We start from the raw sequence: 25332 nt of genomic DNA, 5'->3' as shown, positions 1-25332 counted from the left end.
AAATTGTTAATTTATTACTGATATATAGTCAAAAATCCATTATCCCTGGTGACATTTTTTGTAATAAATTTGACCTTTTTATGTCTGTCTAATACTGGTTTTATATAGAAATCCTAATTATACATCTTGTTCAATTTACAATTCCAGAAACTTATCTTCAAGCTATAAATTCAGTATAATAGAAAAAAAGCAGAATTATCTATGTTACTGCATGGAACCAGTTCAAAATAATTTCAAAATTAAAGTGGATTCATTGTGTTGCAAGTATTACGATGCAGGCAATTAACAGATAATGACTAATTTGAAAACATCTTTGGAATAAATAGCTATCTAGATATTCCAAATGGCAATATACCAAGGGATTACATTTATTCTTAGTTTTTCTTTTCTTAAAAAAAAATGCTGCTTCTGGTAAGAGAATCTTGCTGAATTCTACCAACATAAGAGTGCAGAATATTATATTACTGCAACAACAAGTAATAGCTGTATGATTAATAACAGGATCGATGAACACTTAACAGAATGTCTATACATGCCATGTATAAACATATGCAAGTTTGCCTATTCTGCTAACCTTTCGGAGTCACTATTACTTATAGAATTACTAATCAAAGTATAAAACTAGAAAAATATTCAATAAATGACTGAACAAAACATTATCTGTGTTGTTTGTCACCAGTTGAATATTTTTTAATATTTGTGTGAATATCTAAAATTAGTTATTCTTTCTATTACATTGAACATGGGCTATTTAATGAAATTAAATCAGCTAAAAGGAACTGGGTCTTTTTCTATGCATTTACAATTTGTTTTGATGCAACTTCATCAACAACATTTTGGCAACACCCACTACTGTATAACATCAGAGGAGTGAAATTATCAGATTTATTTTACATGTAAAATCATTGGTTTTTATTGGTTTTAATTCACTGTGAAATCATGGCATTACTTTGCAATCAATCTTACAAATTATTTTTATATCTAGTAGATTTTTGTAAAGCCTAGTACCCCAACAATTGCTTGACAACCATAAAATATTTATGTAACACTAAAAATCAAGTCAAAGTAAGAATTTTAAATGTTTTGAATGATATCTACCTCAAGGGTGATGGCACACCTTCAATAGATTATCCTCCAGTAAAAAGCAGTTACATAAGGACAATTGATCAATCATTAAGCATCTGACCCCTCTTTCTGAAGTACATGTATATTGATGTCAATGTGTTTCAAACACTTACTTGCTTTGTTCTGATAATAGCTTTTTGTTTTAGAAAAAGTATCTAGACACAAAATATGCTTCAACAAATAAAACTGTTTTACATCAGAATAATTGATGCTCATTAACCCTTTCAAACTGTCAATCTTTAATACATGTATTCTGATTTTAAACCCTTGGATGCATTGTTCTCAGAATAGCTTTGTTCTAGAAACATCTATAGAACCAAAGTAATAAGATCAAAAGACATATAAGTATGATTTATTTGTATTTGATCTTTAATCCAAAATCTAACCTGTTAATGTTTGGATGGAATGGCATATTGTCATTCATAATAAAAAATAATCCATCTCTTAGAGTACAATAAAGTGAATCGAATAAGAAACGGAGAAAAAAATCACTATCATCAATTTCAAATCAAGTTTTAATTAACATTTTATGGATATTTGTTTTTGTACCTAAACATTCTAACCTAGGATTTTCATGGATTATGTTCAGGTACCAAATTGTCACTTCCAAAATTACAATCTCCACAATGACAAAACAAAGAAAATTTATCCCAATCATCTGCTTTATACTTGAAATAAAATCACACATTCTTTCCAACCTTTTAAGCATCATAATGTTAAATGTAGCATATCGGACTTATCTCCTCAAAGTTAATGAAAGGGTCTATCCAATGACCACAAAAATCACCACAGTCTGAAATACTGATACTTGATTCATCAAGTATGGTAATTTGAATACAAATGGGATAGCCATTAAATTTCTTCTGTCTGATCACCTTCCTTAATATCTCCACACAGTCATTGATCAGCGACGGACATACCAAAACTCTCAAACCATCAATAATCATTTTTTTAACAGCTTTACTTGTACTTTTTCAAAGACCAAGGCTAACCTAACATCTACCCATATATGAACCAAAGAATCTTTTTAAAAGACTCGAGATTTATTTACAAATGCTTGCAAATGCAGACATTCTGATACAAGTCCCATTTCAACTTCTTGCTATAAACTATATAAAGAGACAATATAAGACTTGTTTCAATACTTCGATGACCATACAGAAGATACCCTATCAATTTTGAATCATGACTGAACTAAATTGTAGATTTCAATATATTTATAAACATGATAAATGTGAAACCTCTTATTTATGCTCTCATCCTAGTAAATTCAGGAACCAAATACTGAACAGATATATCATGTTAAGGAGGGGTATTTGCGAAAAATACCAGTCAAGAGAATGTTAAATTTCATGAGCCGAAAGGCGAAGGAAATTCATTTGCAAGACTGGTATTTTTCCCAAATACTCCTGATGAACATGCTATATCTGTTTAATTACACTGAATGTTAAAGTTCAAAAATGCATTGATGATCGTAACGTTACAAGCGTCCAGTCAGATAGAGTATTTTTTGGCAAATATCACGGCAGTGAGGGTAAAAAAGGTATATCCTTTTTGCATATACCCCAGCTGCGTTAAAAAATAAACGATATTCATTTGATAACAGTAAATTGGTGAAAAATACAATGGCTACCAGCCAATCAAAACCTAGGATTCTTACATAAGGTGTAATTGAGAATATAAAACTCCAGTCCACTGATAGAGTAAAAATAGACATCAATTTGGCTGAAATCATTTCCGCATCGACAGACATGCTAAACACTATATTACCCCTGCTAGTAATATTAGGAGCTATAAACACAGATTATCATTAACCCACACTCATGACAAGTTTCTCTTTTTGCCTTCTTTCTATTTAATTGCTCAAGCTAGTAAACTCACCATCCATTTTCTACAAATAAATACTATACTAGATCAATTTGCTTTGTCAACAAGATGATATTTTACAAGCCAATACAAATCTGTGTTAATTCTCACCATGAATGTTTTAATACAAATGTCTAAATTGTCCATTTACCTTCGTAATCCCTTAATGTTATTGAAATCAAGGATGCCAGTCATGAAATCAACACATTTCTCTCTTGCTTCATTGTTATTGATCGTTTGGTCTGAAAATGAAAATAAAAGTAATTTTCACAAATCAGCATACTAAAGTTTAGTCTAATAAGTTCAGATTTAATAATGCTTTAATGTAACTTCTATATGTCTGAAGTTGTCTTTATTGACAATGAAATGCAACTTAAAACAGTTTATTTGTTCAAGTTAAACCATACATTGTTAAAAGTGCAGCTAGCTATTATTAAGTTTGCAGTTGTTTTTGTCATATTCCTTTTACTGGTAAAATGTACTTTTGGGGAAATGTCAACAATGGTTGAACTTTTATTTACACTGATAGTTTTATGTCTTTTTGGTGCCATTAAAGACACTCCAATTAGAGAATGTTTGTAATATGTTTACATGAATAATTGTATGCATTTGTAGTCTATTCTTTTCAAATATATGGAGTATTTCCCAACTGACCATCAATGCACTGATATATGTATACCAAAACTAGAGTCTCTTAGAATTATATTGAAAATATAAATTGTCTAAGTCTAACAGACATTGGAAGAATGTGATGACAACAGAAAGTTTTAAAGTTCAAAAATAGTTGGACTGTAAACTGACTTAGCTTGTCTATGTCAGTGGCTTTACAAGACCCTTGGTTATCGTTACCACAAATAAAGCAGTATAAGTTAGTTGCATTTTTTTAATCAAAAGTAAAGTCATTGAATTTTAGAAATTATCATTTTTTTTTTAAAGTTTTTTTATAATTTCTTTTTAATTTGTCTTTTTTTAAATAAATCTACACAAAATTAGGGAACATAGGTAATTTGGTGCAAGCTCAATATATTTTGTCCTACATTTTTTTCCCTGCATAGTAATCAATGTATGTTTTACTGGTAAGGGGGCTCTTAATTATTTCAATTAACCTGTTTTGAGTTTTATATTGCTCTAAAAAAAAAAACAACATATTTACACAAAACAAAATTTTGGAAACTAAGAGAGTAAATTACTAGAGGCTCTCAAGAGCCTGTATTGTATCGCTCACCTTACTCTACTTGGGTTTTTGAAATCATATAAAAAAAGATAAAATTTGGCTACAAAGTAACAACACTTGGCCAGAACCTCATAAGGAAAGGAACATTCATGCTATGTTTGATTTCATTCAATTCAGTGGTTCTCTAGAAGAAGACTTTTGTATGCATTTCCCATAGGGTCCTATGTTAAACTAAGCCCCCGCTGGTGGCCATCTTGGATGATGGATTGGCTACGAAGTAACAACATTTGGTCAGCATCTCATAAGGAACAAATACCCTATGTTTGGTTTCATTCCATTCAGTGTTTCTCTAAAAGAAGAAATTGTATGTATTCCCATTCCCCCCCCCCCCCCCCCCATACTGGCGGCCATCTTGGATCTTGGATCGGCAACATAATAACAACACTTGGTCAGCATCTCATTAGGAACATTCATGCTACATTTGGTTTCATTCCATTCAGTGGTACACTAAAAGAAGACATTTGTATGTATTTCTGCGGGGAATTTCCCCCATGGACGCTCCATAGTGGAAATTTTGTAAGAGCAATTTTGTCCACTATTTTAAAGAAAGCAATTAATTTAACAATGGCTATGAGTTTGTTAAAGCACACAGAAACCAAAAAACCACATTAGAATATATTTGAAGGCCCCTTTGAAGGTTTTGTAGGACTATAAGAACCATCTTTCACGTAAAACCCCCATGGGCATTTTGAAAAGTTGGCAGGTATGAAAGCATAGGACCATCACATTTTCCATAAAGATTTGGATTTCAAAGTAGGTAGCTTTTAATACATTTATCAAATTTCAACAATTATAAAAACCTCTATTTCATAGGATCTATTGTTATATATTTCTATCAATCATTTGTATTTACAATATATAGCATCAATTTATTTTTTAAATAAACAAAATCTGCAATTCTTTAAGCCATACCTACTTGCAGGGTGTACACTTTCAATGTGCAAAAACAGAGTTTACTTATCAGATCTTTTGCTTCCCTCACATGGTTCCTATTTGTATGCAAAAGATCATTTTTTTTAGCATTTATTTGAATTGAACATCCACTATAGATATTGTGCAATTAACTAGGCAAGTTCAGTCTCTTACCTCCATTTTTGTTTCAAGCTGTGTTCTTACAAATACATATTTTTGGCCTACACATGTAGAAGAAATCAATGTTGTTGCATGGTATCTAGAGGTGCAAGGTAAAAGCTGTGCATTATCCTTTCATGTTTGATCTGTAATGAATATTTTAAAAGTTTAATTAGAATAAAGATAGGACATTTTGATATCAACATGTTTCATGATATTTTGTAAAGCTAAAAGTACATGTACTGTAAACAATTCTTAAAATGCAAAGGCAAAAAATTGCCATAAACAAATTTTCCAATGTAAATAGATATATATGTATCAGATAGAAGTACATGTAAACAAGATTCATTATAAAATTTGTTCTAAACAGAAGAGCTTTTAAACAGAGCAACACAAATAGAAGTATCCTCAAGTATTTATCAAACAAATAGCATATTTTTGGCTTAAATAAGCAATTAATGTTGTTGCATAGTAAGAGGTGTTGATTAAAAAAGCTGTGCAACCCTATTAAGATTATCTGTAATGAATATTTCAAAACTTTACTTAAAATTAAGATATGACATTGTGATAGCAACCTGTGTCGTGATATTTGGACATCTGTAAAGATAACAGCTAGTACAATGTACTTTTAACAGCATCTCTAAAGATGCAGAATATAGAATAATTGACCGCTTAACACATTTTCAAGGCTTAATAGATTTATTGTAGGATAAGGAAGTGCATGTGAACTACATTCACAACAAAACTATGTTGAAAAGTTTATTAAACAGAACAACAAGAATAGAATTGTCCCACAAAACTTGAATGACTGTTTCTCCATATAATTCTACCAGATAATCCAAAACTTCCCCCTATGACCTTGAAATTGTATAGTGTATCAGACTAAAAATGGTCAAGTATTTTATCATATTGAAGGTTGGTTTCACAACTGGGGCTCTATCGCAACTAAATCTAAACAAGATTAAAAACATCATTTGTTTAATCTTAAGTTCTATATCTAGATTTTTATTGTTTTGTAAATTGCTGAATACACACCTGAGAATTCACTCCTATTCAGTACAATTCTCTAAGTAGGCCAAGACAATACATTAGTAAAATGTAGAAGCCTCATTGACTTTTTTAATTAATTTAATCATCTGACTTGACTCAGCATGATAACTCATTTTCGAATATCTTGTCTGTAAATATTGTCTATATACAGATTGCAAATGTAGATTTAAATCAATTTGTCTGCTGAAACTTCACTGACTATTTCCTGATCATGTTGAAAAATCTTGACAAGTTCTTTTATCATCCTTTCACTGACTTTTTTTCCAAGTTTCCAAATTTAGAGAAGTAATATTTTATAATTGACAGATGACATGATGGTGGAAAGACCTGACATACTTAATTTGATATGACATACCTAGGCTAAAGTGATATACCTAGGCTTTCATGACATACCTAGGCTGACATGACATATCTAGGCTATCATAACATACCAAGGCTTTCATGACATGCATAGGCTGATATAATTTACCTCGGTTGACATGACATACCTAAACTGACATGACATATCTAGACTGACATGACATATCTAGGCTGACATGATATACATAGGCTGTCATGACATACTTAGTCTGAAGTGACATACCTAGGCTAAAGTGACATACCTAGGCTAAAGTGACATACCTAGGCTGAAGTGACATACCTAGGCTAAAGTGACATACCTAGGCTGAAGTGACATACCTAGTCTGAAGTGACATACCTAAACTGAAATGACATATCTAGACTGACATGATATACATAGGCTGTCATGACATACCTAGTCTGAAGTGACATATCTAGACTAAAGTGACATACCAAGTCTGAAGTGACATGCCTAGGTTGAAGTGACATACCTAGGCTAAAGTGACATACCTCGGCTAAAGTGACATACCTAGGCTGAAGTGACACAACTAGGTTGAAGTGACATTCCTAGGCTAAAGCGACATACCTAGGTTGAAGTGACATACCTAGGCTGAAGTGACATAACTAGGCTAAAGTGACATACCTAGGCTGAAGTATCTTATCTAGTCTGAAGTCACATACCTAGGTTGAAGAGACATACCTAGGCTTAAGTGACATACCTAGGTTGAAGTGACATACCTTATAGTCTGAAGTGACATACCTAAGTTGAAGTGACATACCTAGGTTGAAGTGACATACCTAGGCTAAAGTGGCATTATAACCTAGGTTGAAGTGACATACCAAATATTTCTGGCAGCAGACAGCATATATATTTTTCAATCCTAAATCAGAATACCTGTTTTAACATTTATTCAAATGAATGAATGAAAGAAAGGTTTGTGCAAACAACATCAATAAAACTGCAACAGATGTTGACTTTTTACTGACTAACCTGTAAAGGGGAAGGAGCAAATTATTTTGTCTAACCAAAATTATTTATTGATGGACAAGTAACAGAATAATTCAACTATAAGAAAAATAAAGGTAAATTCTGACAAGCTTTTTGTTTCTTGGAATAATATCCAAACAAAATATTGCAAAATTACAGGAGAATGACATTGCACAAATGAAATACAATACAGTGTAAAATTTATGTTCCTCTCCTTAATAGCAGTTTAAAATTTCTCTAGTAATTAGACATAAAATATTAAAATATCTACTTAGTATAATATGTCCTAATTCTATTTCCTAATACCATGACTAATTAACCTGTCAATTTCCATATGTCAATTGCCTAGTTAAAAAACAATTAGTTAGTTTCAAATGTAATGTAAAACACAAACAAACTAGTATATACAAGAATTGTTTCCAGTCAAAAGCTGGCTTTAGTATAAATGAATATATAAACACTAGAAGATGCTAACTTTCTTTGAACAGACATTAAACTGTTGTTTCAAAGCAAGATATTGTCATTTGCCTTAAAGTCAAACTTGTAGCATTAGGAACATAAAGAGTTGAGAGGTATTTTTTGGAAGGCTTGCCCTCAAATTTTGTCCTCTGATATGAATTGAAATATTTGTTCATACTGCACATAATTGAAACATCTTTTTTTCCTTGGCTGGTTCTTTAATACAATTTATGTCAAGTAGATAACAAAAGTTAAAACCACATGTTGTTAAATGTTCACATAATAAAGATTATTTTCAGGAGCTATGAATGCTAGATAAATCATACTCACTGTGCTAGTAGGTTTGATAAGAACAAAACCATTGGCAAGGGGGTTACAAAAGATAGAAAAAACATTGAAACAAATTTTATCTCTGTTAGATCACAAGTTACAAAATTTCCTGATTCTCATTAGTTCAAAATATTCAGCAAGTCATGTTAAATATCTTCATATAAAGTATCTTGAGTGGAGCACAACTATTACTCAACTTTGTACTTGTTTGGCTTTATAACTATTTTGATATGAGAATCACTCAGATGAGTCTTATATAGACGAATCGCAAGTCTGGTGTACTGAATTATAATCCTAGTACCTTTGATAACTAATTGCAAACAGAAGGATCTTTTCTTATCCTAAATATACCCATGCACTGCCACAACTTCTGTGTTGTACGGATTTATCTAATTTGCTATTATATTGTTCATGAGAAATGTGAAACCAATGGTATTTAGTCAAAAAAAAAATCCTGCAGATATTTCTAATACCTTAAAAGTTTGATTGATCAAGAACAGACATAAGACCTTTAAACAAGAACTTGACCTAAACCCAAAGGCAATCTAAAACAAGAACTTGACTTCAACCCAAAGGCAATCTAAAAAGGTTGAATTTACCAAAAGGACATACTAAATTCACAATTCTAGGTGAAATTGACAATATCTTGGCAAAAACAAAGAAACAAGTCCAGCACTACACAGAAAATTAATGAAGGGTAAGCAGAATCCTGCTCCCCACGAAGCACTATTCATGTTGCTCCACTTGGATCCCCCAAGTCAATTGCTTCTTTGTAAGCAGTCTAAGCTTTAAACATGTGTACATCCAAGAAATTTTACAATTTTTTTCCCTTTTGTATTGCAACATTCATGTCTCAATTTACAGATGGCAATTGAGTGAAAATACAAATTGGCTAATATTTGTAATGTAATATTGCTATTGAAATTACAGAAAAATTTCTGTTAACGATTTTGTTCTTGAAATGTTTTATCATAATAGAATTATTATTTACTAAAGTAGCTCTGGATAGAATGCTCAATAATTCATAAATAAAATGTAATATTCATTTAAAGGATATGTATCATGTTTGATTATTTCAAATGTAGCCACTACATACCCAATCTCAAGGCAAAATCAATCTTTTTTAAAAGAAAACTCGATTAAATTTGATACACAAATTGATTTTGTATATGTTATTACCATGTCGATAAATAAATTATGCAAAAAGATAAATCAAATTTGCCTCTGATGAGAAAAAGTGTTATCTCAGTTTCCCCACTGAGCTCTGACTGAGCTGATCACAAAAAAATAACATTAAATAATAAGGTTTAGAACCAAGTAGCCTAATTGTAACTGAAATAAATCTACTGGGTTTCAAATAAAAGAAGCTTTAATGAGGTATACTACACTTCCCAAATAATTGATTTGGAAAATTTTTTAAATTCACTTTATAAAACAAACAGTCCCTTATTTCCAGATTTTTTTTTAACATGTACTACTCTTACACACTTACCAATTGCAAGTGGTATCAGATTGGGTAAATTTGATTTTATGAGCAACTTTGAAGGATAATTTCATAAGTATACATATTTTTGTCACTAAGTTAACAGAACTAAGTTTAGTTAACCCATCAGAAAAGAATTTACAATGAACAGGACATTGTCTGAATTCTATTAAGGAACTGATATATTATGAAGTTATTTGATTGAACAATCAATCTGTAGTCATTACAAGATACAAGCTTCTTGACAAGACAACTTTCTCTCTCCCATCATCTACTTGGCTTGACCAGACACTGAACAAACAGATACAATCATCAATTAATTGCATGGTCGATACTACTGCACATTAAATTACCACATTCAATTTACAAAAAAATACAATAAACAATAGTAATAGTACTATTAATTGTCCTTTCATCTCATGTTATGGTTGGTTAAAGTTTATTTGTAATAAGGGTATTTACTTCCTTACTATACTGATATACACATTCAGAAATAAAAATAATGTTGCAGCAATAAATAAATGTGTGATGTGTGCAGAGATCTATTTCATCCCCTCCCCCTATTTTCTTTTACATTCAAACTAAAAGATACACAATTTTAAATAAAAAAACGAAATGAAATTTACTTCCATTTTTCTAAAGGTAATAAATCAGTGAATCTAAAATATATATGTTTTAAGCCATTGGCCCATATGAGAGTAAAAAGCTTTTCAATAAAGTAAAATATATTTATCAAAAGAATGATACATGTATATTGATAATAAGAAATAGATCCCAACTACAAAACAGTTTATACCCTCGCCTACTCACTTTTATCAAATTTTACCTATCTTGCCATTATGGACACTCACACTTGTGTTAATGGTATCTGGAATATGTCTGAAAATATAGGTTTTCGGGAGTAAGTTTTCATCTGATCTATGTCGCAATCCAAGATTGTCCACTCCAGTTACAAAATAACAATTGTACCATTTATATGCAAGCAGGGGCATAATTTTTGTCCCATGAACACATTCTCTCTTTCCATTCTATTATACTGACAAACTGTTATTTTGTTATGTATTCAGTAACTGCTTTTTGTAGAGCAATAAAACCAATTTTTGACAGCTATTTTTGCTATCCACAAACTGTACACCAGCAAAATATAAACTCTCTTCTTCTCAGAGTTACTAAGCAGCAACCTTCAACTAAGAACTGCATCAGAATCACTTTCATTATTGTTAGTATAACAGCAAATTAGCTTTTGAAGCATGAAAGGAAATCTTGAATAGAATGAAATTCAAAACAGTGTAGCTGTGGCCATTGATTGACACATTAAATTCATTCATTGACTGGGAAAATTTAGGTGAACCTTTGTATGTAACGACCACTGCTCACTATGTACTTTTTAAAGACACTTAAACTATGGGGTCACCAAAGGTTCTCAACACATATCATTAATCAGAAATAACACGATGTTTTAATTTATATATATTATATAAATCAAAACATAAAGGTTATTCCTGATTAATTTTTCGAATTATTTTATATATATATATATATATATATATCTTTATACTTTATAATTAAAGGCGTTAAGAAACCTTTGGTGACCCCACAGTTTAAATGTCTATCGTAGGTACGTCGTGAACAGTGGTCGTTACAGACAAACGTTCACGTAAATTGTCCCAGTCAATGGATGAATTTAATGTGTCAATCAATGGCCACAGCTACACTGTTTTGAATTTCATTCTAAGTTGATAAATCAAAAATTTGACATTTGCCTTACAACTAGTAATGCAAAGTTTAGATGTTGTCTTATGTCTGTATTTGACATATGCAAACACACATAATGGTCAAACTGTCACAATATATCAAGTGGACAAAGATTATCTATTACCATGAAGAATGTGTGAACTGTTGATCAACTCTTCAAGCTCCTATAGAGAATACCAAAGATGTCAGCATTTGAGCAATTTATTTTTTTAATTCTTAAAAAGAGTGTTCTACATGCCCATGTCCAAATACTTTTGGTTCCAATTTCTTTGGGTTAATTATCTGTGAAATACCAGAAATGAATAATATATACTCTAGAATAAAGGTAGTTTCTTTCTTGGTTCAGTTTGCTTCATGTGAATTATAATTGAGTAATTCCTGAAATTTTGCACATATTTAAAGCAGGTTCTTGGGAACTGAATATAACATTGGTTCATTTGAATAAATATGAATTGATACTAATTGAAATTGATTTGCATGTGCAAAATAAAATATCTGTTATTGCGTAATCCAAAAATGAAAGCTAGTCTAAATGACGTAGGCACAAATTTGGTAGGTTGTTAAACTTTTGCAGCATCAGAAAACAAATGCTATATTAACCTACTTTTGTAAGTAACAGGGGCGGATCCAGGATTTTGGAAAAGGGGGCGGAGTAAATTATAAAAATTTTTGGGACCTTTTTTAGGCTAAAAAACGTAAAATAAGTGTACAATGAACTTTTCACACGGTTCCTAAAGTTGAGCATGTATATTTCATAGTTGCTGTAAAGTGTAAGGGTCGGACATTTTTGATGCCGTATTCTCCCCATTAAATGTTTATCATAAAATGATTGGATAGATCGAAAGCTATGTACTAATATATTTGATGTGGGAGTTGTCAGTAAAAAACGGACATGGACAATTCTCGTTTGTTTAATTTGTATAACCTCACATTTTTTGTGGCCGGGCTATCGATGAAATTTACAATACGACAAACACGAGTTAAAAACAAACAAACCATTTTTGTCCAAATGTTTGGTTGAAATGTTTCAGCCAACAAGGAAAGTGAGGGTTACAAATTAACCAAAGTCTACGAATGAGTCTGAAAGGACAACAAATTTATGAATGACGGTCGACAAATGGAGACATAATGGTCACACCCAGTAGGCAGGTTGCAGCCGGGGCCTTGAAAAAGTATTCAATACATCATTTCGGCGTAACAAAAATTCCGGTCAGATATGGGATTTACATGCAAACCCCCGCACCAAAAAATAACACCCGTTTATTATTCATCATGTTCATTTTATGCTAACTAATTATGTTTGAAATTTTTGTTTCTAATAGCAAATGAGTGGACAAACTTATTGTTTACAATCCAGATATATACGACCAGAATTTTTGATTAAGACAAAAATCTGGGTAAGATTTTTTTCTCTCAAACTTCTCAGATCAAATAGTCTGTACCTTAGACTTTCAATATATCTAGAGCTTACTGACTGGGGATCATTATTAAGCTATGTTATCAATAGGCTGGGCGTTTGGGCTTAAACATGTTTTCGTAGATAAATAACATTGCTGTGGAACTTTCATGAGAGTTAATAGAATATTACTTTCTGTTTGGTGGAATTATGAAATAGAAGTCTGTACGTTCTTGCTCAATCCTGTGTCGTTTTGAAGGTGTCATACTTGTCACCCTCAGCATAAGCAAGTGTTACCAGTAATCTGAATTTCAAAATGACTGAATGACGTTTTTTTCGGCGCACTGGTTAACTCCGCTGTTTTGAATCACATGACTTTGACATAACCAATAGTATACAGTAGCTACGAGCGAAAGATATGGTTATATAAAGTTAAGAATTGTGGCATAAAAACAAAATACACGGGAAACGGCAAATTTCACGAAGTCTTAGTCTGATTAATCATTTTAACAAATTTAAAAAAAAAAAAGTCCAAGCAAAGGTGGGGGGGGGGGGGGGCGTACGCCCTCTACGCCCCCTCTGGATCCGCCACTGAGTAACATGTACTTGTGTTAGAAAAATATCACTATAAACCAGCTAACAAGTAGCTTCCTTTTCATTGAGAAATATGAGGACTTGGATGCTTACCACATATTTGGTAACCCAATTGTGTGAAAACATTATTTCTAAGCAGAATTGTGTTATAGATATTCAACAAAGCAAAATTTCTGATGTTAATTTGGTAATATGCCTGTCCCAACCCCAGATACTTCATCCCATTGGTTGTTGAAGGCTGTACTGTGACCTGTAGTTGTTGATACCCTTGTCATGTGGTCTCTGGTGGATTGTTGTCTTATTGGCAATTATAGCAATTAACCTCTTTTTTTGAGTCATGGATAGTAAACAAATAGAATAGTAAAAAAGCAAAAAAATAAAATGTCATTAAGAAGAATTAACTTGTTTTGCTGGCATCTTTAGTTTAATCCAAATAAAAAATCACACCATAAAAATCCGTTTATTTCATCTCATGAGAATTACCCAGGCACTACAGAAACTAATAAGTGAACAGTTTATTTATCAAAGGCTTTTAAAAAATGACGATTCATACTTAATTAGAACTTTTCATACAAAACATATGTCCCCTAGCTGTTAATCATAAGAAATTTTGACCAACATACGGAAATAAAAACACAATTCAAAAAAAGCAAAAACACCTACACATGTCTTTATACTTTAGTACATTTTTGGTTTACAAGAATAAAGATCTTTACATGATGAAAAACAGTAGGAAAAACAGATGTGAGGTAAATGGTCAATAAGAGACCAACCAACCAGCAAAAACACCAAAACATTCACAGGTCAACATACTGTCTTCAACAATAGACAAATGTCGAGCTCTAAATCAGCCCCAAGTTTTTTCAATATACAGTTTTCCAAGATGTAATGAACCCCCATCCCATTAAGTTTTCATAGGCAGTGTGATTTTAAGGATTTTTAACAAAAGCTAGCTTATGAATGCCATTGCCATTAAGTCATTGGCATCAGCATACAGGCGAGACAAAAAACTGGCCATTTTACTAGATTTTTTAATTCCATCTGAAATGAAAGTATTTAAAGCTAAATAAAACTTTCGTGATCTGAATTAGATTTTCAATTAACAGCAATTAAAACAATTTCAGAAACTCTGAATTTGTCTTTATAAAGACCATATAAGAAATCTTAAGTCAGATATGTTTAATATTTTCAGAGAATAATTTGAAGATTATACATATTGCTACTTTTTGATTAAGAGTCGACTATCATGTCATAGAAATAGGTACCATAATAGAATATGTCCATGGGTTCAAAAGCTATACATGTATAAGGAAGCCAACTATCTATAAGATGAAACCCCAATTCTGTTTGACTGTACAATATATGAATTTTGTAAGTTATATCCCATCATGAAGTTATAATTGTTTTCTATTCTATATGAAAGCAACCCCTTTCATCTTAATCTTAGAATCATTACACTTCCCTACCTAGTTTTAAACAATACTATTTTTACACATTGTTCATCAAATATGTTTAAACTCTTTTTTTTTTCATAAATTTGAAAAAAAAAGTTGACATTATATACTGAAAATATTAATAATTAATAGAAATATGTAATAATACATTATTATTCTATGACATACATGAATCATAACTATTGAAATTTGATAAACATTTTATGAGTTTTCAACTTTGAAATCAACATCTTCATTATGTAAATCTCTGCAACATGACATTGATTTCATTTAAATTATACTGCTTTAATATGACTAGACATTTTATACTAAACTTTTGTGTTTAAAGCTTTACTTTCATTTTCAACAAGAATGTGTCCATAGTACACGAATGCCCCACTCGCACTATCATTTTCTATGTTCAGTGGACCTTGAAATTGGGGTCAAAACTTTAATTTGGAATTAAAATTAGAAAGATCATATCATAGGGAACATGTGTACTAAGTTTCAAGTTGATGTAACTTTAACTTCATCAAAAACTACCTTGACCAAAAACTTTAACCTGAACTTCGCACTATCATTTTCTATGTTCAGTGGACCATGAAATTGGGGTCAAAACTATAATTTGGCATTAAAATTAGAAAGATCATATCATGGGGAACAAGTGTACTAAGTTTCAAGTTGATTGGACTTCAACTTCTTCAAAAACTACCTTGACCAAAAACTTTAACCTGAAGCGGACGGACGAACAGAGGCACAGACCAGAAAACATAATGCCCCTCTACTATCGTAGGTGGGCATAAAAAATGTATCCGAAGTTTTGATCTATCAACAAACATGGTCTCCATTGCTAAAAATAGAACATAGGGGTCAAATGCAGTTTTTGGCTTATAACTCAAAAACCGAAGCATTTAGAGCAAATCTGACATGATGTAAAATTGATTATCAGGTCAAGATCTATCTGCCCTGAAATTTTCAGATGAATCAGACAACCCCTTGTTGGGTTGCTGCCCCTGAATTGGAAATTTTAAGGAAATTTTGCTGTTTTGGGTTATTATCATGAATATTATTATAGGTAAAGATAAACTGTAAACAGCAAAAATGTTCAGCAAAGTAAGACCTAAAAATAAGTCAACATGACTGAAATGGTCAGTTGACCCCTTTAGGAGTTATTGCCCTTTATAGTCAATTTTTAACCATTTTTCATAAATCTTAGTTATCTTTTACAAAAATCTTCTCCTCTGAAACTACTGGGCCAAATTGAATTAAACTTGGCCACAACCATCATTGGGGTATCTAGTTTGAAAATTGTGCCCGGTGACCCGGTCAACCAACCAAAAAGGCCGCCATGGCAAAATATAGAACATAGGGGTCAAATGCAGTTTTTGGCTTATAACTCAAAAACCAAAGCATTTAGAGCAAATCTGACATGGGGTTACATTGTTTATCAGGTCAAGATCTATCTGCCCTGAAATTTTCAGATGAATTGGACAACCCATTGTTGGGTTGCTGTCCCTGAATTTGTAATTTTAAGGAAATTTTGCTGTTTTGGTTATTATCTTGAATATTATTATAGATAGAGATAAACTGTAAACAGCAATAATGTTTAGCAAAGTTAGATTTACAAATAAGTCAACATGACCGAAATGGTCAGTTGACCCCTTTAGGAGTTATTGCCCTTTATAGTCAATTTTTAACCATTTTTCGTAAATCTTAGTAATCTTTTACAAAAATCTTCTCCTCTGAAACTACCGGGCCAAATTAATCCAAACTTGGCCACAATTACCTTTTGGGTATCTAGTTTAAAAAATGTGTCTGGTGACCCGGCCATCCAAACAAGATGGCTGCCACGGCTAAAAGTAGAACATAGGGGTAAAATGTCAAAAACCAAAGCATTAAGATCAAATCTGACTGCGGTTGAATTGTTTATCAGGTCAAAATCTATCTGCCCTGAAATATTCAGATGGATCGGACAACACGTTGCTAGGTTGCTGCCCCTGAATTGGTAATTTTAAGAAAATTTTGCAGTTTTTAGCTCACCTTTCCTAAAAGGAAATGTGAGCTTTTCTCATCACTTGGCGTCCGTCGTCGTCTGTCGTCGTTAATAATTTTTCAAACATCTTCTCCTCTGAAACTACTGAATGGATTTGGATAAAACTTAGCATGATTGTTCCATAGATTATCCTGCACAAAGTTTGTGCTTCGATTTTTGATCCGTCAAAAGACATGGCCGCCGTTACTTAAAATAGAACATAGGGGTCAAATGCAGTTTTTGGCTTATATCTTAAAAACTAAAGCATTTAAAGCAAATCTGACATGGGGTAAACATGTTCATTAGGTCAAGATCTATCAGCCCTGTAATTTTCAGATGAATCAAACAACCCATTGTTGGGTTGCTGCCACTTAATTGGTAATTTTAAGGAAATTTTGCAGATTTTGGTCATTATCTTGAATATTATTATAGATAAAGATAAACTGTAAACAGCAAAAATGATCAGCAAAGTAAGATCTACAAATAAGTTACTATGACCAAAATTGTCAATTGACCCCTTAAGGGGTTATTGTCCTTTAATGACAATTTTTCACAATTTGTTCATCATATTTGCTAACTTTAAAAAATCTTCTCCTCTAAAACTACTCAACCAAATTCAACCAAACTTCATTTGAATGATCAGTAGGGTGTATAAAATAAAGGTTGTGTTTTATTTTCTATTTCGTCAAAAAACATGGCCGAAGGCATTGTTTACCATGTGAGCGATTCAGGCTCTTGAGAGCCTCTTGTTTTAAATTCATACAAAATGAAGGCAAGTGATGATCACATTTGTAGCAAGAAGAGCTAGGCTTCATTTCATGTAAAATGTGAAGGTCACTTGTTTTCCTTTCATTATGTTTTGTTGTCAATTCTGATTACCACAGCCTTATTTTGTACAACATTTTGAAATTTGGGGTCCTCAGTGCTCTTCAACTTTGTAATTGTTTGGCTTTATAACTATTTTGATCTGAGTGTCACTGATGAGTCTTACATATTAAATTATAAGCCTGGTACCTTTGGTAGTTATATTGGCAAGACTTTCTAATTTTTTATTGAAATTCTAAACAATGTTTCAAATTCAATTTGTGTTATCAATCTTATATGTAAGGTTATTATATATAGGCAAATGATTTTTAAAATGCTAAAAAAAGCCTCAGTGTTATTGTCATCAAGTCTGATTAGCTGAGTTCTTAAAGAGTTATTTTCACACTCACTCACATAATCTGATCGCTTAACTCTTATATACGTTTTACACTCTCATCAGTTATAAAAAATAAAACATTCTTGAGATGCTGTTTCATTCTATTCTTAAACCATCTTAAACCCCTATTCTCCAAATAACTCATTAGCAATCTATCTCAAATAACAAATAAACCTGTTTTTATTGTTTTGGTATTTGCTCCTAAAGAACAAAATGAAAATTAATGAAACATAATTTGATAAAAAAAATCATTATCAAATAAAATCTTAAAATTTGAAATGAACTTTTGGGACAGGCAATAAATTCGTTCAGATTCTTGAAAGAGAAGAGGTGTCTGACCTCTGGTGGTGATTTATTGATTGACAAGAAAGTTAGATAATTTGGGGAAGTTATTTGATGTTTTAAAGATTTAATACTGTCAAATTATACATCAAATCCTCACCAACTTAAATCAATTCTTTATAAAAGACAGCTTATCAAAACAAATCTTATCATGAAGATTTTAAATTGACAGAGTTATTCTTTTGAAATTATAATTCAAGAGATAAGACTGGCCTATTACTGGCTTCCCGCCAAACATGGTAATTATAAAATTAAAAAAAAAAGTGAATTTTCATTCAGAAGAAGTGACAAGGCGTCTTTCAACTTCCTTTTTTACAAGACTTTCAGTCCATCAACCTAAACTTATCTACAATTGTTCAAACTTAATAACACATCTACATATATCTTTATATAAATATAAATTTCTGGAATTTTTAGCTGATTTAAACTTTCCTGAACGGGTTGATTATTCTTTTATCATATACCATACACAAAGTTATTTCTTTTCAGTTCTTCATTAGTCAAAATTCAATTAAGACCTCAAATTATCTTGCTATCTACTGAATTGCTAATGTGACCTCATACACAATGAACACAATGTCCAATGACTTCATCGAGAAAGAACATGATTGTTCAGATCAACAGTTGAATCAGTCAAATGAAAAACCCTGTTCTTCAGGTCTGTAGAACTATAAAGAGATAGACAATACACATGATATAACAGGATTAAAACTGAGTACAGAAAAGTAAAAACAAAAGCTGCCATAGCAGCAGGATCTGGATAAAGCAAAATGTCACTGTTCAATTCATCAATATAACATGCATCTTTCATGCAAATCTTGACCGATTTCTTGTAGAAAACACAAAAATCAATACAATTGTGATGACATCAAATTGAATCTGTATAAATGACGTATTCTTGGTTAACGCTTTGATGTGGTCATTAGTTCTGCTTTATCAGACCTCTAATTTCCTGTTTTTCCAATATTTTCCACCATTTAGTGACAAGGGTGGAGGTTTTGAAAAATGATAAGGGCTAAACCAATTACATTAAACAGGTCATGCAATATTATAACAAACACAAAAGCTTTCTACTTATTTAATTAAACTGACCTTGAAGAGTATCTCTAATTTTTATTCCCTGGACTATCAATAGCTTCTGATGAATGAGAGGGTATCTGTCTGTATAAATCTGAAAAAAAGTAGCAGCAAGATTATATTTCCATTCTTATTCCTACCATTTTTTCAACTTGAATTTGATCTGTCTTACTAAAAGAGGGGACGAATGTAATATGTTAGTTGTTTTTTAAGTCTGTTATACTGTCCAATTGCTGTTATGCTTTCAATATACTTCTACTACTTGATGCTTACATTATCAAACATCAAACTTCCTGTACTTGGAAATCCACTTGTATTGTTTTTTTTTTGCCTGGATGTTGTTTAAAGGATTCACGTGTAGGTGGTTTGTGTGGTCAGTCAGTAGTGTTGTTCAATGTTTTTGATAATTTATGTTCTTCTTTACAAGTAATATTTCATACTCAAGAAAGTTTGTCCAATCTTCAATAAAGAGCTGTGAAATAAGCACATGATATGCCTGTCACCCTTTCCCCCCATCTATCCCCCCTACAAGAGATAAGGGATACAAAAGATACAGTTAAGTCTGCCTCATATCTTGACCTATATTTAAAAATTGACAATGAGGGTCGGTTGAAAACAAAACTTTCTGACAAAAGAGATGATTTCAGCTTCCCAATTGTGAACTTTCCATTTCTATGTAGCAACATTCCAGCAGCGCCTACATACAGAGTATATATCCCCAAAATGATACAATATTGTATTTTCTACTGATTTCCTTGATAGAGGGTTGCTGCTCACAAGGAAGCTATAAAACCAAGAGTTTCAAATGATGAAGTTGAAATCATCCCTTCGTAAATTTTACAGACGCCATTACAAGTTGGTTGACCATAATGGAATAACCATTTCACAGATGATATGAGATAAATTCCTTATGTGGTAACTAAAATCCACTTCCCTTTTCATGCCAAATGTGCTCACAAATGTCGTTTTTCACCCCATGTATAATTCATACATATTCTGGCAATTTTTCACAGCTTGCAGCTATAAAAAACAAACTTTAACCATTTACATTTTATCATATTTTTGAAAATAGGAAAGTGTGAAAAAAATCCTTGGTCTCTAATTGAACTGAAAGGAATTAACATATTGCAATTGAATTTTACTGATAAATACTATGAGGCATATATCAGTTTGAACACATTCAAGAACAAATAAACCAAATGTTTTGAATGCAAGAATAAACACCTAAGGATAGTTTAGCTCATGCAGATAAAGATTGGTTATGTATTTCAATGTCTGTGAAATGCTGATAATTAATACTAATCTATTGTTTCTCAGCAAGCATTAAATATTGTTCACCAAGATGCAAAATTACCCTTCATACTGTAATAGTAAAAAACCTTCAATCTCTAATACATCTGACAGAATTGGTGATGAAAAGATCAGAAAGATCAAATGTAAAGCAAATTTACTGACCACATGAACAGACATCCTGGAACATTACAGGTGAAATTGACATTTTTCCGTTAAGCTAAGCCAAAATATTAACATCAAAGTCTTAAAACAATATTAATCTGGAAAAATTTGAAAGAAATGTATTGAAAATTTCTCGGTTCTTAATTGAATTAGTTTAATGCACTGCAGATAAAACATATAAAAGTCTATTTTAATTTTTTGGTTTGACTGATTTATGGTTTGCTGAAGTCAACATCTTTGATGCAACTGAATTAAGGTTGTTAAGTTTTATGGCAATAGCATGCCAATTAATTAATATAAAAATGTGATTGTAATTATCCATTACAATCAATCAGTTTAGAGTTTGTGAGAGGAAATAATTGATCTTGGGTTCTGAATAAATTCTTTTGATGAACAATCCTATTGCATTGTAAAAGTAGACAACAGTTAAGCTAAACCATTTCAAATCAATAAGAATAGATTGATTGATTGTAGTTTGTGTAACATGCAGTGGCGAAAATGTTTGCAGCTTCTTCAAGATGGAGAAACCTTCAAAGTAAAAACAACCTGTCCTTGACAAAATATCATTGCAAGAAGTAAATAACAGTGGCGGATCCAGCCATTTTAAAAAGGGAGGGTTCCCAACACAGAGTAAAGGGGGGGTTCCAACTATATGCTCCCATTCAAATGCATTGATCGGCCAAAAAAAGGGGGGTTCCAACCCCCGGGACCCCCCCTGGATCCGCCACTGAATAAGAAAACAGTCTAAAACCATGGCTAAGCACAGGGACAGGACGAGTGTTGCCTAAAAGTAATTGAATGATATGCATGTGTTTATTTTTATTTTTTGTTTTTAGATGAACATATTTATCAAAATTTACCCTGTCTTGAATTTACTGAGGAAAACATGATCAAATGGTTCATGTACATTTTTCCCTTCATTGAAAACCTGCTTAAAAGGCCACCAATTGTAGATTCCTTTGTAGTACATAAATTGAACCTGTATTAAAAGACCACATGTCTTAAGAAACCACTTTTTTGCTCTCCCTTCAGTGGTCTCTTAAAACCGTGTGACTGTATTTATATTTGTATAATTATTAGCAAATCAGAGGAAGTGGGTTAATTGGGACCCCCTCCATTTTCTTCCATTTTAAATCATGTAAAAATAGTTGAAAATTACACACAACCCTTTTTCTAGTTGAACCTCAATAAATCTTCTCTATTATTCTTCTTCTTTCATGTACCTAAATGTACCAAATAGTTAAATGTAGTGAAATCCTCGACCTGGTTCGACCTGGTTCCAGGGAAAGTTTATATTGACTAATTAACATAAACAAAGATAAATTATTTAGTTGTTGTACAACAAACTGTGCCAAAATATGAACTCCCTAAAGTATTGTGTTTATTCTATCATTAGCACATGATTTTTCTTATAAACAAACAAATCACTATAATCAAATAAAATCTGGACAACCAATTAAGTACTGTAAATTCAGAAATTATTGCGTACATTTATTATTGCGATTTTGTCATTTTATAATTAAATGCGATTTTAATTTTTACGATTTTGAGAAAAATCCTGTTTAATTCATATAAAATAATTCAAAATACGAGTTTAAACTATTGCGTTTACAACTCTGTCGCATTTTTCGCATTAATAAAAACCTCACAATGATTTCTGAATTTACAGTACATGTACCTCAGAGAGATTTTGCAAGGACAATTATTCTCTGTGATAAATTTGGTACCTCATTTGAAAAACCATGGCACTGTTAGTTCAAAGAGATGTGGAGAGTTTTTAGCCTAAGTTTGATGTTGGATATGATTTATAATAATAGAATAACATGCAATAGCACCTTACACTAGCATTCACCACTTTATATCCTGCTAAACCGATAAGTCCTTTTTACTTTTATCTTGAAATCAGCCAGGCAAATTATTATTTATCAGTTACAAAAAATAACACAACTTTTAAATCCTTAATAATTAAATTCATTTGCAAGTCAATAATCTTAACAATAATACTTTGTCAAACTTATTTACAACCTTTTCCGCACTTTGCAAGAAAAAATGATACTTTAATAGAAGTTGGATATTAAGTAAAACTGAATGTGCATTCAAGTATCCATATCTAGAAATAATTGCTGTTGAAAAAAATCAGATAAAAACCTAGAATGGAAGTTGAAATGAGTATAATATTATAGCTTTGGAAGGTAAACATCAATATCATAAGCCAGTATCAAAGGCCATTTACAATACTGAAGGAAGCCATAGATATCGTTAGGAAATCGCCCTGTCGTTCTAATGACTGCTCAGCCAATAAGACAGATCTATAGAAAACATTTGGAGGAAAATACCACTTTTCTTGTGTGTGTACATAATCAAAGGGTTTCAGACTATGAATGCAATAGTATCAGACAGGTGGAAGAAACAACTGTAATATCTGTATATTAATTTAGTATATAATAATTATCTACACTTATTGGAATTTAACACTTGGTCTAAATTACTACAATATTAAGGTAAGAAAATGGAAGAATAATTAATATTAATAATTTAAATTGTTGAGACTTACACATTCTATTAATTTAAATTGTTGAGACTTAAACATTCTATTTAATTAAATTTTAAATTATCATTGTTGAAACTTGAACATTCTATTTCATTAACTTGTTTGCTTAACAAATTTCTTGACAGACATTTGTTTATCAGAAAGACTGAGAAACTTTTATGATTTTTATTTTAATCACTTTTCTAGACAATTTTTCTAAATAATATCATTCTTTGTTCAAAAGTGAAGAAAAAAGAAAAAAGAATAACCTCACTCTCCAACTTTCAAAAAAAAAAAAGTGTATATTTTTTAACTAAAATTTTAAACTGTTGCTTTTGTTACAGTATATAGACATATTAAACCCATTACATTTTAAAATCTTAAAATTCAGATATAGCTTTCGTTTTGTTAATAGTTTCTGTAGTGTTACACTCAAGACTACAATTAAAAACAAATGATAATTTCCTGTAGCTAATGTGTTGTTTATGGCAAAATGATCTTCTTAAATATAGTTTCTGCTGTTTTATAAGAACTGCATCCATTTAAAAAAAAACAGGAATATTACTGTCATAAAACTAAACTATTAAAATTGAGATCTCTAACACAAATAGGTGCAGTTTTTTGGGGGGGAATGTATTAAAAACAGATGTCAACTTTTATATTTCTTTCTAGTATCTGTTAATGCAGATTTCCATAAATAGATGACAAAACTTGCGGTCAATGTATATCTGAATATAAGCCGTAAATTAATAGGACATCTATAATTTGCTAATCCTATAAGTCTGCAACATATTACAGCCTATGGTAATAATGTTAATATCAAATAATCTATTTTTGTCATAGCTGCCTGGGACATATATGACATAGTTAATAGATTTTCACTTTTATTATGTGATATTGAGAAAAAGCTGTCATGCAATTTAATGTGTAGGTTACTAAACAGTATGGGTTTTGTTCATTGTTGAAGGAAGTATGGTGACCTATCAATGCTTTCATCCATGTCATTTGGTCTCTGGTGGATAAATGTCATGTTAGCAATTATGATACATCTCCTTATTTTTATTATACAGAAATAATTTACTAAAGAGAACATGGATTTTAGTCAAAGTGCAATATACAGAGTTAAACTGATCTTCAAGAGATATTAAATTATATATTTCTGGTTTAATACATACTTAACAACAGAATTTTATTGAATTTTCCCAACTATTGTTTCTGAAACTCAATCTACTTCTAAGTATTCCTGCATCATAAAAGTGATGAAATTGTCAATGGAAAAATACTCTTTGCAGCAACAGGTTGCATACATATATTTGTATGGTATTAAGTTTTATGAATATATCTAACTTAGTAAAGTTAAAAAGAAAAGTCCTTGGGTAATTACAAATTAAATACATGTAAACAGTATTGGTTAAATATAAGTCACTTCTTTTCGCTTTTAGAAACAGTAAAAGTACCATGTTCTTATTCCCACAAAACATTGGGTGACCTTGCAATTAAGGTAGTACCTAACACTACAGGGAGATAACTCTGTAAAGTCAGCTAAACGTTTAAATTATGTTGTGTTGTAAA

The 25332-nt window shown here is 31.4% G+C and overlaps 1 protein-coding gene and 1 long non-coding RNA gene across 10 annotated transcripts in view; both read right to left on the bottom strand.

Moving 5' to 3' along the window:
- Positions 1-25332, bottom strand: part of LOC143076721 (protein MON2 homolog) — a 293055-nt gene that overhangs the window by 139069 nt on the left and 128654 nt on the right. The window lies entirely within an intron of this gene.
- The window catches only part of LOC143076815 (uncharacterized), a 151421-nt gene that overhangs the window by 88808 nt on the left and 37281 nt on the right, over positions 1-25332 (bottom strand). The window contains exons 6-8 of the long non-coding RNA XR_012978795.1: positions 19791-19869; positions 5312-5442; positions 3143-3233 (exon numbers count right to left, since the gene is read on the bottom strand). This is a non-coding gene — a long non-coding RNA (uncharacterized LOC143076815). The remainder of the gene's footprint in view (positions 1-3142; positions 3234-5311; positions 5443-19790; positions 19870-25332) is intronic.

Source organism: Mytilus galloprovincialis, chromosome 1, assembly GCF_965363235.1.
Source record: "Mytilus galloprovincialis chromosome 1, xbMytGall1.hap1.1, whole genome shotgun sequence".
Lineage (NCBI taxonomy): Eukaryota > Metazoa > Mollusca > Bivalvia > Mytilida > Mytilidae > Mytilus > Mytilus galloprovincialis.
Note: the sequence above shows the minus strand (reverse complement) of the source record. Positions and strands in the feature narration are given on the sequence as shown.